Genomic DNA, 17,383 nt, shown 5'->3' with positions numbered 1-17,383 from the left:
AGATGGGCATCAAGATAGAGGAGATAGCAAAGTTCGTGGTAGGAATACACAAGAAGGTATACTCCAACGGATCGTATACCTTTGGTAAAATGAAACCGACGCGAAATTTTCATAATCGTTCTGTTATACGAGCATCGGCTACTCTAAGATGTTGAAGGTGGAGAATAGAGATGCTTATGGGGAGACGAAATTGCCGTGAAATGGCAGGCTGGTCTTCTTAAAAATCACTTGTTCGCCCCGCGAGATATTACCGTAATGGTTTCTGGCCGGCTGACACGGGGTTCTACCTTCTTTCTATCCTCTTTCTTCGTACACTTTCACTCGTTTCAACGTCGTTCCGGGATCGTCTTGTACCCCGAGTTTACGATCGTGTCACAAGCATGCTTAGGTAAACGGAAATCGGCTCGACGGATCGCAGGAGATGGGAAATTACATGGACACCCGGTACATTAGCCAAGCAACGTGCACACGCAGTATAGACGAAAGGACTGGAGATAATGGGAGCATTATGCCCGGCCGGAGGGCTTTACCGAAATCCTTCCTTGCTCCTCCTTGGCTAGGGTGGTAAGTGCAAGAGGCACACCATAAACCACGCCAAAAGCTGTTTCTGACAGGAACCGCCTTCCCAAATTTCGCGAGAAAGTTTCCCGATGGAAGCAAAAAATTATTATCAGGATCTCTGTCTGATCTCTGGTACCACTGTCTCGTTAAACCGCTCAGGAGCTTTAATAGGATGTGAATATTTCGTGAGGCCAAATTAAGAAAATTGGAGAATATCATGGAAATTCGATCACTTATCTTCTACTTTGTACTTTTACTTGGTAAGAGACAGAAGTGTAATACGTATGGTATTATATGTATTTTATTCTACTGAAACAAAATGGATGATACATAACTCAATAAAATAATATAAAACAAAAAATGTTGTGCATGTATTATTTCCTTATAAAACGAAAGAAACTTTTGGAACAACCTTATTACGCTTCTGTAAATATTCTTATAAGATTAAAGAGTATTGTAAATATCGAATTAAACATATTCTCACCGCATATGACAAAATTAGGGCGATAAAATAATGTTTTCATAGACATTCTTTCTTGCGAGCAATACCAAGAATGTGAATTAACATACTGTACATATTTGATGTAATAGTGTTCAATTTATAACTTCAATATAGAAAATATGAGAGAAATGTCTAATTAATAACATGTTATATCTACGTGTACTGACGATTACCAGCAATAGAATAATCATTCTAGTGATATTTTTCCAAGTAATAAGACTACAAATTAACGTATATATATAATAATATTCAATTTATAACTTTGGTAGGAAAATGTTTAAGTAATAACGCATTATATCACTACTTAGAGCTAGTAACAGAATAATTCTTTCAAAGATATTTTTTCAAATACTACTTATACCGCAACTCACATCTTCTTAAAGTAAAAATGTCTGACTAACGACATGTTATATCACTGGCGAAGTCTAATATCTAGAAGCAAGACAATAGTATTGAAATATATGAGTAATATATAGTAATATATGAGTAATGAATAGTAATGAAAAATATCCATAATATCTTCCATTTTTAATTTTTCTGTGCTAAATCAAATTCTAAAAAGAAGAGACTTTATACAAACGTACTCTGAAACGACCACGGTGATTTACGTATGATTCATGATTCCAATAAGAAAGAAACGAGCAAATGTTAATATGCGGGATCCTTTAGAGGAAAAAACGTATGAATTTACGTTGAATACGGCGAATCAACTTATTACCTATTTTCAGGCATTTTCATTATCACGAGGTCCGTGGAACTTCGTTCTTTCCATTCGAATATAGAAGGCCGCGCCCAAACGATGAAACGAGAAATGAGAAATTAATTCCTGAACAATGAATCCGGAAAATTATTATATAACACGCGCACACCTTTTCACGAAATTACAGACACGGTCTCGTACAATTCCTTTTCATCTTTCTTTCCAATTGTATAACTTGTCCCACTCTCGCCACAATGAACTGCGAAGCATACAAGAATTCAATCGAACCATTCATTTCGCAGAAAGAACAAAGCATTCCTTTATAGAATTAATTTGAGAAAATTTGAAGTAGAAACTGGGAAAACGAACAGATAAAGAAGTAGAAACAAGACTCTATTATATCATTTTCTAATCAACTAATATACCACTTTCTATTTAAACTATTGAATTTTTTATTATAACACATAGGTACATTTCATTGATACTGAAACTACAAGAATGACCAATTTGTAGTTTTGTATAGAAATTTTTGAAGATATCAATGATTTTTTTGTAAATTAGTGCGGATAAGAGCTACCCTTTTAAATTAAGGTTTTATGATGCTATAGTAATAAGTAGTTTTGGTACTAAATAAGAATATTTTTAATAAATTTTAGAATATAGAATATAAAATATCAATTATACAATTCAGTCATGTAATTGTGCGTATGTATTTATGTAAAATTTAATTCAAAATATTGAAAAACACGAAGTAGTTCGTAAGTGAAAAAATACACCTTGCGACCGTTCGATATGTATGGCGAATTGATGCGTTGTTGAAATGGCGCACGTCCAAAACATCCATCATGTTTCCATGTCAACGACGTTAACGTTGGTGATGCATGCACGATGCACAAAAAAATACGATATCGCTCTTGGATTTTCGCGATGTCATAGGAAACGTTGCTCATGAACTATTGACATTTAGAAACTTATATAAAAAAAAGGATAACCACAAAACTGAAGATTTCTTTGTAAATAAAACAGCTTCTGAACTTTCTCCTTCTTATATAAATTATATATATGTTTATATATATTTCTTTTTCTTTTGTGAAATAAACTTTATCAGAAAAGTAGTTTCTAAAAGAAAGTTACAATTTTTTTATTAATTCTTCAAAATATTATACACTTATTGTGAAAAACAGGTATAAACTTCGTTCTTAACATCGCATCAAATAGTCCACTAACAATTTTACAAGAGATACCAACACGAACTAACAAGGTATGTCACGAATCGTACAGAACAAGACCTGAAAGGACAATGGAAATTTTTTATTATCGGTCAAACACGTGTTTCTCCAATGCAAACTAATAAATGCGATGAATATTGAAACAGACGTGAATTCTTCATATCAGAAGAAAATTGCCTATAAAACATTTTACCAGTCGACCAACATTTTTAACGGAGCAACGATACGAACAAAAAACGCAATATCGACGCACTGACTACAGTTAGCGTAATATGCTTGAAAAATTATATTAGAGCAATATGATAGCGCTTTATAGGAAGGGGTTAGACGACAGTTGTGAACGAAAATGAAAGGTAGCATGAATATGCATCCGCAGCTGGTTCGTCCGGTCGTTTTACACAAGACACCGGATCAAATCTGGAGAGAAATAAACGTATTAAGGAAACCGCTTGCTCGTGCTGGTTGATTGCTTCCTAAACGAGAAATCGATATCCGCGGGGGCGTATCAAGCTAGAAGAAGGAAATTAAATGCGGACTCGCGATGTTTCCATCAAGCAAACTTCTGCCAACGATTGAGGTACAAATTAAACGCTAATGTAATTGTTTCGTAAGTAACGATTAGGGTTTTATGAAAGCTTTGTTCATTAAGAAATGAATGAAGATGAAGTTGCGATGTAATACTATAATCAGATACTTATTTTGATGAGGTTAAATTGTATACAGAACAAATCACTTGAGATATTGTGAAGGTTAATAGAGCAGGTAAATAAAAGAACGAGCTCCCGTTACTATACGTATACCACAATCATTATTTCCTTTGATTTTATAGACGTAGATAATTGCAATTAACATTTACTGAGGAATAATGAGAATCATTGTTATTTACCCGCATAGCAGCCTACGGCGTACGAACCATTGACATAAACTACTTAGTACTCTGTACGCTTGAATCGTTGATCCGAGCTACTTAATATTGAACCTATTGGATTATACGTCTTAAATTATATTACGAGTCAAAATCAATATAATAGACTCGTTTATAAATAGCTACCTACCTCTGAGAAATTTAATAAAACAATTTCATTATTAACAAAAAAAAATTCACTGGCTAGGAAATACCAAATACATAGTTCAACCTTTTTCCTCGACACCCCTATTGCACTGTACTATTAAAATTTAAATCGCGGTAATTTCAACCCATTCACGAAAAACTTGACTAAAAATTGACGCACAAAGTCAACGCTACAAAAATTAAAATCATTTTCTAAACAAATGAAACAAATTAAATTTCAAAAATATCCATTCCAAAGACACATACTAAGAGATTCGTTTGAAGTCGCTCAAAGCGCGATTAGTTGTGCCGCACGTGCACTATTTTCAATCATCCCCTCCATTGGGTCAGCTGGTAAGCCGCCCCGCTTGGTTTGACGAAGGACACGCACACGACACCACACAAGCATACACATGCTAGGTTGGCGTAGGGCCAAATTGCACCAATATTGATTACCGATCGATAATCAGATTTGCGAGTTATCCGCAGGGTGCAGGAAGGGATGCTGCAGGGGAAAGTACGAGTCGTTGAATGACCGAATGAGTTATGAAGTAAACGAGCTACCATCAAGCTCGTCCAAACAACTGATATACGTATATCGCGCGAATCGGTGGAAACGCGAGGACACTCGACTAGAACCTGTAGATAACGCGGTGCGTGAGTCAGTGAGCGGTTGTTTGAGTGCTTAGCGAGTGATGTATCGCGCACGAGAACACCAAGTGCGTAAACACGTGAGAAGCTAAGGTGCTCGTATTACAGGGTGAGTTATTGAATAGAGTCGCAAGGGTAAATCGGCGACGTCGATGGATATGTTTGTAGATGGTTAGAATGTTTGATGCTGTTAGATGTATTAGGTTGGTTCATGTGAAATTAATTATAATAGCAAATGATATCTCTTATATTGTATACGTCGATGAATAAATTGATGAATAAACACGTCGTAAATAATAATTGGTATACTAACGTGAAATCGTAGAAGCTTAGTGACAAAGAATTGATCAGAGTGAAATCATGAAGTATACTATAAATACATAATTGTATTCTATAATATAAGCAACCACTCATAATGAAGTACTGAATTAGTATTTATTAGAGTGTTTGTATAATTGTGTCGTAGTATTTATTTGTATAATTGTATTGTAATATTTATAGTAGTTATTAGAATGCAACAAATATTCTTAAACGCGAATTTGTATACATTTCTAAAAATATTCAAACTAGAGCACATATTGTAATATTTTCACATATTTATTAATGTCATTTGTCATTATAAATCAAATAAATCTCTAATTCCTACACCTTTATTCATAAAAAACATAAAGCTGCATGAACACATTGTAGCTTAACGATTGTAGATTAATTATAACGACACTGTGCTCCGACAATCGAGTTAATCAACTTAATCAACTTGGCATAATCTCCGCTATCTACAAGCTTACACGTAACAAGTACTATCAGAAATACAAGCCAGATACTCACACCTCGAGGGAAGGCGTCGTACGCGCGAAACAGTGAATGCACACGGGTACACAGAGTTACGTAATATGGGTGGTAAAGCAGAATTCACGCGAACAAATCGATAACACCGTCGAGAAAGCGTTGGTGAATGAATCAACGCAATAGTTGCGCGCTAGAATGAACTGGATATGAATACACGTTGCCTGCGACGGAGTAAACGTTCGAAGGGGCGCGTGACGTAGAAATAGACTGCACGCGCATACATTTAGGGTTCGCTATGCACTCGAAGGGTGTACAGTCTACCCCTAATGAATCTATTAGTGCCGGCGAGCGACGACCCCTGGCTGGCAATCGCCACAGATAACGCGATGCGCTGTTACGCGTCGCGTGCACGCTATGTTTACACGTACTGTCAGATAAGTCGACGAAATATTCACCGGATTATTCCCCAGAACTGATATTAACCCTTTTGATAACTATAGACGATATTAAGCCTTTTATTATTATAATCATTCATCACGAAGGGATGTATTTTACAGAATTGTGAAGATTCAGATTGTTGTATAGAAGATAGCAACTAAAGAATACTTCAAGAAGATAATAATTAACAATATAATACTTTAATGTTAAAAAGGTAGTAATGTATAGTATTTAGCATTTAGTACATTATAAAAATTTATATCAATTTGTCACAAGAAAAGCTTGATATGCTTTCTCAGTAGTTTCACTATTTACCAGGTATGTAAATATGAAACCGGAATTTTTGTATAGAAAATACACGTTTATTGTATGAAAATGATTAAAAATATTTTATTCGAAGTATTGCCCATCGCTAGCTATACATTTTTCCCATCTGTCCGGCAATTGGTGGATGCCACGTCAAAAAAACTGTCGCTCTTTTGAGGCAAACCAGTCATCGAGCCATTTTCGTACATTTTCGTAAGAAGCGAAGTGCTGGTCAGAAAGTGCGTGTCCCATCGATGCAAATAAATAGTAATCGGACGGAGCCAAGTCTGGTGAGTAAGCCGCGTGCGAAAGTATTTCCCAACTGAACGCTTCGATCGTTTCCTTGACCGGTTTTGCTGTATGTGATGGTGCATTATCACGAAGCAAAATTACTTTGTGTTGCCTTTTTTGATATTCTGGTCGTTTTTCACGCAAAGCTTGATTCAAATCGATCATTTGTTGTCGGTAGCGCTCAGTATTAACGGTTTCGCCAGGTTTTAACAGCTCGGTGGTCTTTTTCGGTGGTCTTCCACGTTCTTCGTTCCTCGCGTTAAAATTGCCACTTCTGAATTTTTTAAACCACTCAAAGCATTGTGATTTACCAAGAGCATGCTCACCGTAAGCTTCGACAAGCATTCGATGCGATTCTGCAGCAGTTTTCTTCAAATGGTAACAGAAAATCAATGCTGTCCGCAAATCGTAGTTTCCAGGCACAAAATTTGACATGTTCAACGCTATTACAAACTACAATTACTGCTATTACAAACATTATCAGCTAGGGCCATCTATAGGCAAATTCCGGTTTCATACTTACAGACCTGATACATGTACTAGAGAGAACTGGAGGTCAATTTTTTATCGTAGATAAAAGAAAACTTCATTGGAAAAGAAAGTGTGTGCAAATATTTTTGTAGTCTCTGTATGTTTTTAATCTAACAGGTATAGTATTTTTATACTATAATTGCATACAATCATTTATTGTATTTATTATCAGTAAATACGCTATTACTATACAATGCATGATTTTATGCAGAGACGATCGCGATGAAAAAGTTAAGCGAACAGGGACCAGAGTAAATGGATGGAACACGTAGTTTCAGCGTAGGAGAAGGCTGCAGCTAGAACGAATCGATTAAACTCGACAGATAATGATGTTAGAGCTTGCAATTTCTGACGAGCCAGTGTCAAGGTCGTCAGAGATTAATATACTTCGTACTTGTTTCAGGATGGCGTATCGAAATTTGTGCAACGATTGCCCGTTTAGAATGGTGCAGTAGGCGAATAAGCTGATTGCTAGTGCAGATTGTGTACTGCACAACTGTTTGTTTTGTACAGCTTAACGAACTTGTACCGGTGAATGTTAATTGCTTAGATAATGATTTGTTAGGATATAGCATGCCATAGCTAGTACAGACTGAATTACTTGGTATCTGGTAACCTGTTAAACACTTCCACTGAGTTCTGTGTTCAAGTTGCCTGATAAAAGAATTATTCGTTTTAAGGGCAAAATATTGTTATAACGTGATTTACATGTTTTTAAAATTATGGTATTTAATTATTATGTTATTACAGTTACAAGTTCTTAAACTTATTAATTAGAAAACACGAGTTAATTCATCACTCGGATTGCCAATTTCGTGGACATAACAATTTTTCTATTTAGAGTTTCGCTACCTTTTGATGTCAATATTAACATTTGTACGAATGTAGATGTTTCCTGGTTAAAATTGTTCATTATTTCTCGATTTTGTAATATATAAGACATGTTGCAAAGATATAATTCACTCACAAATACCGCGATGTGAGTACATCATTCAATAGTACTCAAATATATAATTGTACCTGTCAAAGTATTTGTCTTTTTAAATCAAACATTATCTGCCCTTCACATTCTAATGTACAAGTATTACAATCTATTGAACACACGAAAATATTGTAATATAACTTTGTATAGCTATTGTAATATACTCGTATCACGAACATGTTGAGTTAAATTCTTATAAAGGGAAAAACATTTAAGCCCGTACCTCACGATGAATACCAAGTAACCCTCCCTGTGTTTAAGCAAAATGTTACTATCTTAAGTTATATAGCAAAAATATACACACCTATTCCTTTCCTCCGCTAACGGTGTCAATTTAAATTCTTATAAGGGGGAAATATTTAAGATCATAGCTTAGAACGTCTGCTATCATCAACACGTTTACGAAGCATTTTTCTCAGAAAATAACGTTTGGACGGGAGGCGTACAGAACGATAATCCCGGAATAAAATGTCCGGGATTTCATCAGTCCTATAAAAACCTCCGAATTGTCACTTATACAATCTTCCCTTTCCCGGTGCGATTCGACGGGGACGAACGCAATGACGAGAAAAATTCCGGTGAAAGCTTTATAAAAGAGCAAGTCTCATCACCCTCGGAGCCACTTCACTCTGCTTTTTATTAGATATTGTCCTCGTAACATAACCGGGGTTGAGCTTCGTTTCTATGGAATATGTGGGTCGTAGGACTGTATCGTCGAGAAAAGAAAAAAAAGGAGAGGGGGGAAGAAGAGAATACGGTACTACAAGGAGAAACCTTAAACGAAATCACCTTCGTGTTCATGATCCTTAGGGTTTCTTAGGTGGCAGCTAAAGATTACTCGGCCAGCAACGCGATGGAACGAAAGCCAATCTCAGTTATTGGTTCCGGTATAGCAGAATTCATGGTTACGACCACGGAATTGGACGAATCTCGCGGCCGAAATGTGTCAGCCGTGTCAAGGGTCATCGAACGATCGGGTTAACTTATCCGACCGATCTAATAGGTCTCAATACGTGGGGCTTCCACGATACGGCACCATTCGTTCTTCTAATCGTTCGTTTCACTCTTCCTATTGCCGATATATGTACCTGCTTCTTTTTATATTTACGCTTACGATTAAAAAGATTTATGATTATATTAATCTATTTCTTAATATCAATTCTTTAGTAGGTTTAAGTATCGAAAGAGAAGGAGCAAGGTAACTTTATTTTATGAAATTTCATGTTTCTTTTGGATATAGGAAATTGGCGAAGAACACACACTATGGATATTTCAAGAAGATTCAAGTAACAAATAACTAATTCAAATTTTATGAAAAAGATTTTCTGGAAGAAAAGGAGAATTATTTATTTGGTAAGGGAAAATTGTATACGATATTAAATCTACGAAATCTGTTCCATATGCAGGAATGAAATAAATGATTCGATTTACGTCGAAACTGAAATATATATTATGAGAAAAAGGGAAGGAAAACTGGAAAATAAACCTATTACAAGTATCCAGGTTCAAATGCATTCCCTTGTAAGTATTTCATTCATACAAAAACTCACCCTTCCGAAAATGTATAATGCTAATAAGCATGGAAGAAACGCAATTAAAAGTTTCTTTCGATACGAATAACATCGATCCTATCAAGGTTTCTTTGAAGGCTCGAATTACGGGCCCCTTTAATACTCGTTCCCTTAAAGCGGAAAGTAGCTACTAACGAGTCAAGGTTACGAAGGACAAATACGAAGGTCAGTGCAAAGAAAAAATGAATTAAGCTACGAGGTAAGGGATTTACTTTGAAAGCAAATCCACCCGTGTGACGTACGTAAAGAACACAAGCTTACGCTGGCAAATATCCCATTACGAGATGATTGAAATATTCCTTGATTACAGAGACGTCGTGATACTTTGCCCGTGACAGCTCTGTGACCATCTTTTTCAATCGCCCCCTCAATCTGAAGTAATGTACTTTATAATGCGACGCTGAAAATACGTACATCGCATTTTATATTCTATTTAATTATGGTTGATTTTTATTACATTTTAAATAAACTGGTAGATTTTAAGAAAATTAATATAAGATTCTTGGTGTTATATATGTACCCCTTTTCAATATATTAATATTGCTTATTACATTATAATAGTTTCAAAGGTGGAAAATATTAATAGAGAAACATACCCATGAAAATAAAATTTGATTGTGAATAAAAATCTCATATAAATATATTACGCATAAATACATTTCCTTTCCCTTCGTCCAACTTCAGTAAAAAGATATATAAAACACGATCAAACTACAACTTGATTCAACAAAACTAAACTAACAAGACAATGAAATAGATAGTAAAAATTAAATTCAGAATAACGTTTCTTCATTCACACTGTTTACTCTATTTCATCATCTTGGCTGTCTCGTGACGTTGGCATGGCTTATCAAGTTGAAGCATCTTAAAAGATGTAACGAAAGATCGCGAGACAGTGACAGTCGGTAAATTTGAAAAGGTGCAACAAAAAAGAGCAACGCCTTTGAACGTTTTGAGTGGCAATTACTCGGCCTGTCCTCAAATTACTTATTCCAGTAATTTCATTCTGTCGTCGGCCTTTCTTACAGCCTCGCATCGTCCCTTTCGTCTGTCATCCCCCATCCGGCTTATCCTTCAGTGACTCACGCGGCCGGAAATTATCTTAAAATGCCATCCCCGGCCGCGCTCCTCAAAAGAGAAACATCTTACGCAGTTTTCAGTCGAGAACACGTCAATACGAAGAGGAAAGGAACGACGTCGAAAAGTTCGCGCGAAAGGAAGAGATTTCTTTTTTGTAAGAAACAGACCAACTTCTACCCTTTGTGCTTGTCCCTCGATTTCGTACAACGAATTCCAAGGAAACAGGTACACGTAGAACGCGCTTAAAAGAAACGTTCCTCGTGTTCGAGTTGAAAAGTACACCGTACACGCAATACGTATCCGGATGTTTGACTACGAGATGTTGAAAAAGTTGTCCCAAAGACTTAGTTGCTCAGGACTCGAGTTACCGTTACTTGAATGTTACGCTTTGAATTGTGAGTTTTTTAAGGAGCATTCGGTTTTAAAACAAAGAATGGTTTATTTTACGATATTCTGAGATAGTGTTTCTATTATTCTTTTCTTAGCTTTTGTACGTTTAGCAATATATCAGAGCAAAGAGTTTCGTTTAATTAAATATACTTCTTATAAACTGGATGAAACAACGTAACGAAAATGCAAGTAATAAAACATGAAATCGTTTTAATTACAGTTTTCAAAATAAAAATTCAGAAATATAACAAATTATTAGATACAATATCCTTAAATACGAATATTCATATGGCAATGAGTATAACTTAATCAAAATTAATTAAATAGTTGTATACAAATTTCTGAAACAAACTAAATTATTTGAAGTAATAATGTTTAAAGCGAAAGATAAATGACAAAATCAATATATCTTATGATAATATTAATATTAACATTTTTTATAACACTGAGAGCTTTAAATTTAGAAATATTTAAACCTCTTCGCTTTACACTCGAGTAGAGGAATCGAATAGCAAACTCTACAAATGACAACTTATCGATAACCCTACTACCTCTTTAGTTATACAGCCAAACAGAATCCCTTGCCGGAACAAGTAACGATATCTTCAGCCTCAACAACTTTGCGATAAGCTTTCGACAGATTTCCACCGACAAATGCCTCATCGTTGCATGAGCGAGCACTGTATGCCACGATAGCCAAGTTTAATCCTCGAATTTCCACGAGCCATTCTCCCTTTCCTCTTCACGGGGGAAAACGTATCGAGAACTGGCTACGCAGAGAACTTTCCCTGCTGGGCTCCCAAATGTCCAAATCCAATATCGCGGCTATACGCTGCGGCTAAATTGAACGCTCGATCTAATTTAACTCGATCCAAACAGCCATATCGGTTGCACGAGTCTTTCTGTTTCGACACCTGAGGATTCTATGGAAAAAATAAAAAGGTGTTCGCATCGTAAAGTTCATTATAGATCGTCCCCAAAAATCATTTCACTTTATTCACGAAGATAGACTAGTAAGCATGAAAAAAGAGGGAAGATAGTTTAAAGCTTCTCAGGCCATCTAGAGCGAGATAAACTATTTTAATACCAGTTTCTCATTTAGTTTTAGTATTTAGCCTAAAGTGGTATTTAGCTCCATGTGGTATGCAAAGCAAAATAAAGCAAAGAAAAATGAATAAAGTAAAGTTTATTAACATTTTTTACTAAGTGGAATAAATAAATATTTTAATATTTATTAGTAGGCTACGGATTTTCATGCGTTCGTGGAAAATTTAAAGATGCAAAAATTACGCAAAATGCACATAATATACAGAATTATATATAGTACTCGTTAAAATTTATAAAATAGGTAAAACGAATTTCTATTTATGTTCTACATATTTCGTTGATTGTGCCCAGAAAAACATAAATCTACATAAAAATCCACGGATTACTCATTACGACTTATAATTACTGTCAGTGTTTCTGATTTAGTTGAATCTATATCTGAAGAATATCTGATTCTCTACTTCGAATATATATACATATATACAACCTAGAAGAGAGAGAAAGAGAGAGAGAGAGAAAATGAAAAAGTTGATAGCCTGTAGCGGTGTTTAGTTCGATTGATTCTAGCAGAAATAAAATCAATGTTTGGCCCGTTGCGAAAGGGTTTTTGCGACAGACGAGCAGGGAGGTGTTCGCAGAGGGTGTCGAAGCTGTCGCTGGCAGTGATAGCAGCATACTCGGATTACCCACTTCCCTGTCGGTAGACATTGCTCAATTGAAATCTACATCGGTGGCCACACATGAGCACGATCGTTTGCGGCCGATGGGGGTCGACTCGTTAAGGGCGTGAGTCTGATCAGTTGCGTTCTGGTTCTGGGTTAACCTGCAAACTGATTCCAAGCAACTCTGTTTCTGATTTTCTTCGATTCTCCCTTTGTTCTCTTTCTGTCAGTTTGGTCAATCCTACGCATGGTTTACTTTCGTTTTGCAATTTAATCTTACACCGACGGGTGTACACGCTTGCCAAATTCGATTGCTGTGTTGATTCAGTGTGAACGAGACGAAGCTTGTCGTGGGTGTACGGAACGTGGGTTGCTCGATATTGGTACAGTTGATAGAGTAACAGCTAAATGTAATGTTCCAAGTTCTGTTAAGTAAAACGTTTTATTGAGCAATATGTTTGGTATATTTTTAGAACGAATGAGCTTGTTATGCTTGTTAAGATAAAAGATATACGTTGGTTGTATTGTACTATGTTATGAAATATAGAAATGATCTCAAATTACAAAAATTTCTCTTTTGTTTGAAATAATTATGAATTTTCGTTATATTATCGAATATAAGTATAGAATTTACGATGTACTATGAGATAATGTTTCTGAAATATTCTTTAGTACATGTAGGTTCTATTAACTCTTATTTATAAACTATCGTATTACATAGTACTGATTGTATAAACTCGATTTATCAAAATTAATTCATCTGAATTTATCAAAAACAATTAATGAGATACAAATTTAACAATTACAACTCAATAACGAAGCTTATGTTATGCATCTCTATATAAACTTCATTGCATATGATGATATTAAATCTTTCATGAGATTTTGTGAAATTTCAAATTCAATTAACGTGATCCTGTTGTGTAATTTATACAGTAACATAATATACTAATACAATGAACTGTTAAACGTATATACCTTTAACTTCTAAATCTATGAAATTAAATTATCAAACAACCTTGCAACCTTACTCTATTCAATCGTGCAACCGTTCCTTCTCTGTTTCACATATTTCCTATTACATTCTTATACAATGAACATTTAAAAAAAAACACGTTGACAAGTGTCAGTCCTTTACGGTAAATTCAACTTAGAAAGAATGCAATAAACCAATGTTGTAATAAATTTCAACACTTTCTTTCCACTTCTATCACAAACAAGTAGAAACAATCTTAGAAAGCAGACAATGTGTTGTCCCCGAGTTTCATATCCAGAAAATCGCTTTCGCCGAAAAGTTTGCACGTGGAGATAGGCGATCTCCGAGGATCAGAAATGTTTCTTGCCGACCGGCTGAAACATCTGACACGGAGATTAGGCTAAGCGTTCGCGAAATTATCTCGCAACGATATGCAAATCGCGGCATAAATGCTAATTGTAATTGCCCATGAAATGAATTCAGGGACCCTTCGAAGGCAGGCTCTCGTAGGGACGCGACGTCCTCATTGCCAACCTTTGGCTCGATGCCTCCTCGTTTAGCACCGTTAAAATGGCGCGGGTTTGTTTGAAAATTTTCTTTTCGCCTCGTTCCAAGGTAACCCGCCAAAGGGAAATGTCGTTTCGCCGCGCGATAAAACGGGGACAAAGCTTTGCTCGCGATTAACAAAAGTGTAAGCCAACAAAGAATCCGCGTACTCTCGTTGTTACATAGAGAACCATGGAGAAAATTTAATGCAATTTAATATTTAATAAAACAAGTTAGTAAGTAAGTATATTGAATAATAAAAAAGAAAATTTAATAAAAAAAAAAGAAAATTCGTTATCGTACTCATCGGAAGATTATTGTCTCGTTCGTTTGATGATATTAAATACTCTAAACTACTTGAAATTTGATTTACTATCTTATATTATCCTATTATTATCCAAAAGGGTAGGATAATACTAAATTGTTTGGAAAATTCGTAATGTTTTTAACAATTGATATGTCTTGTTCGAGTCTTTAAACACGTCTCTGCTTTTCATTTTACTTCTTCTTCAAATATTTCCTTTTTTTGGAATATTTTTTATGAAAACGTTAGATCCTGTATTTTGATAAAAATATAAATGAAAATTATTGGATTTTAGTTTCATCATTCATCAGGAGTTTATCATATTATCTCGCTACGATTTACTTTGAGCTTTGAAATTTTCTTTTATATGACAACAAAGTAACTACTTCAGAAGTCCATGAAAAGTACTTAATTTCAGGAAACTACATTGTCAAAGAAGGCAAATTTATGGAACAAATAAGTTGTCCAATAAATAACAAAAAGGTTACAAAGAAAAGTACTGCGCATATTTCGTTATATAAATTTTCTCAACAATATCTTCGTAAAAGAATGAAATATCTTCTACGATTTAACATCCATACCAGGAACTGTTTAATCCAATTTCTATTTTAAATCGTTCATCGATTTAAAGTGGTTTTCGAAGATATTCAAAGGAGACAGATTCCCTTCGTTTTTCGATCGTAAAAACATGGTTCTTCATTCGTCGATTCGAAAGAATCGAAGGAAATTTCATCCATTTTCTTTCCCCTGATTTTCAACGAGCTTCGATATGGCTTCGTGGGACGTAATCTGAAAATAACGCGTACAAAGAGACGGTCACCATGGAGAATATTAAACCATGGATGAATTCAGAGAGCTCGATTTCATGGTACGTGAAACGAAATGATAGGGTTACGATGTTGATTCGTTCGACAATGGCTACCGCGAATGCTAATAGCGACCGTAGAGTGACGCTTCGTTAATATATCAGAATGGGACTCGATAATGGAATTGCAAACGCGTAAAATTGCTGTCTTTTATTTTATTGCGGTTGCAGTTGACGGGATAGCGTGAGGTTACAAAGGAAATCGCAGACCGAGCATCGAAATAAAAGTAGTGTTTTATTGAATTTTAGACCATCGCTTTTTATAAACCTTGATTTATATTATGGATGTTGATTGCAACTAAAGTTGTTTATAGCTTATTGATATATCAATGTATATCGTTATACTTTATTGATAAATCTTAGCTACTTATTTAATATACGCTCCGTTTTGTTTGTAATTGAGCCAATTATGTCAGTAAGAATTCATACCGATTAACTCCATGAATTACAATGCATAAAACAATGACAATTACAAACATTATTTTTTTTATCATTCCTTTGAATCTACAATTACTTACGCTACCTCCGTATGGTAGGTAAATTTATGAAAATAATATTTCTTTTTGAGATGTTGAATACTAAGTATGTAAGTTATGCTGTGTAAGCTCTTCATAGTATAATTTAGCAAAAAGTGGAGATTTTATAAAATTTGTAATAAATGTAATTAATACATGGATATACTATGAGAGATGTTTTAAGGAAGCATACGAGTCATAAAATATAATTTACATTAGTTTCATTTCATTTATACGAGTGCACAAAATACATTAACAAACCGACTACCTTCCTGGTTTTATTATCCAGATTTCCTACTGCTCTCTCATATTTTTCCATCATATATGCGATTAATAATACTTACTTCATAATTTTTATAAAGCGTTTTTGAGAATTATTTCGAATTTATGAACACGCAGCTCACTATTTCCAGATGATTCATTTCTACATTTAAAATTGACAATTATTAAAATATAATTATATATTTTTTCGTCATAATTGTGCAACATATCTAGGTATACATATATCAAAGACCATAATTCTACTGTGAAATACAATAACTTAAATATATTCTAAAATACCCTATCACTAATATTAAACATCCAACTGATGCCAACACAAACCTGTGTTTTTTACCTTCACGAAAATCCACGACCACTCGAATATTCAAAACGACACGACGATCAACGATAACTTCCTGCACTGACTGAGAGACACGCGAATTTAACTGGCGAAATTGCCGACGGATTAAGATCCGCCGCGTACTCGTGTGTCCGGCGACGACGAGTCGAGGAACCATGCCGTTGACAGTTTGTAAATGATCTAGTTTACGGGCGAGAAAATGGGAGAAAGCCGAGTACTGAAAGACGAAAACGCTGCTCTCGAATGTGGAGCAGAAAGGAAAACGGTGCTAGACGAGAGGTGAGAGGGGCACGAGGAAAGACGGAAATTCGGGATACGGAGAAAATGGAAAGCGGAGTAAAGGGTGGAACGCTCTCCTGTTAACTATTCATCTTCGCGGCAATCCAACAAACTTTCCACCCTTCCATCGCGCTTTCCTTCTCAGCTTCGAATACTAAAACTGTCGCGCGGCAAATCGCGCCGTCGTAAACATAACTCGCGACCGAGCTGTTTGCTCCCCATGAAACGTTCCACCACGATGCAACGCTTCGTTCTATCGGGTTTAATGTCTCGTTGAGATATAGTTATCCGAGGAATAATAGGAAATAATAACGAGAGGATGAGACATGTAGCGTGCGTATGAAATGTGGCGAAGGAAGCGTGAATGTGGATAAATACGCAGGATGTACGCAATATGCGAAATAATGGAATATTTCTGTGGGATGAAATAAATTTACATGTAGATTTCATTTATTTATTCGTATTCATGAAAACTGATTTGCATAAACATCTGTA

The 17,383-nt window shown here is 35.4% G+C and overlaps 1 protein-coding gene across 1 annotated transcript in view; it reads right to left on the bottom strand.

Moving 5' to 3' along the window:
• hwt (SH2 domain-containing adapter heavyweight) overlaps nt 1–17,383 on the bottom strand; it is a 252,780-nt gene that overhangs the window by 33,277 nt on the left and 202,120 nt on the right. The gene's annotated exons all lie outside the window — the stretch shown is intronic.

The sequence above is a fragment of the Bombus flavifrons genome, chromosome 2 (assembly GCF_040668555.2).
Source record: "Bombus flavifrons isolate JBK064 chromosome 2, iyBomFlav1_principal, whole genome shotgun sequence".
Taxonomy (NCBI): domain Eukaryota; kingdom Metazoa; phylum Arthropoda; class Insecta; order Hymenoptera; family Apidae; genus Bombus; species Bombus flavifrons.
The sequence above is the reverse complement of the archived record's forward strand: the minus strand, read 5'-3'. Positions and strand labels throughout refer to the sequence as shown.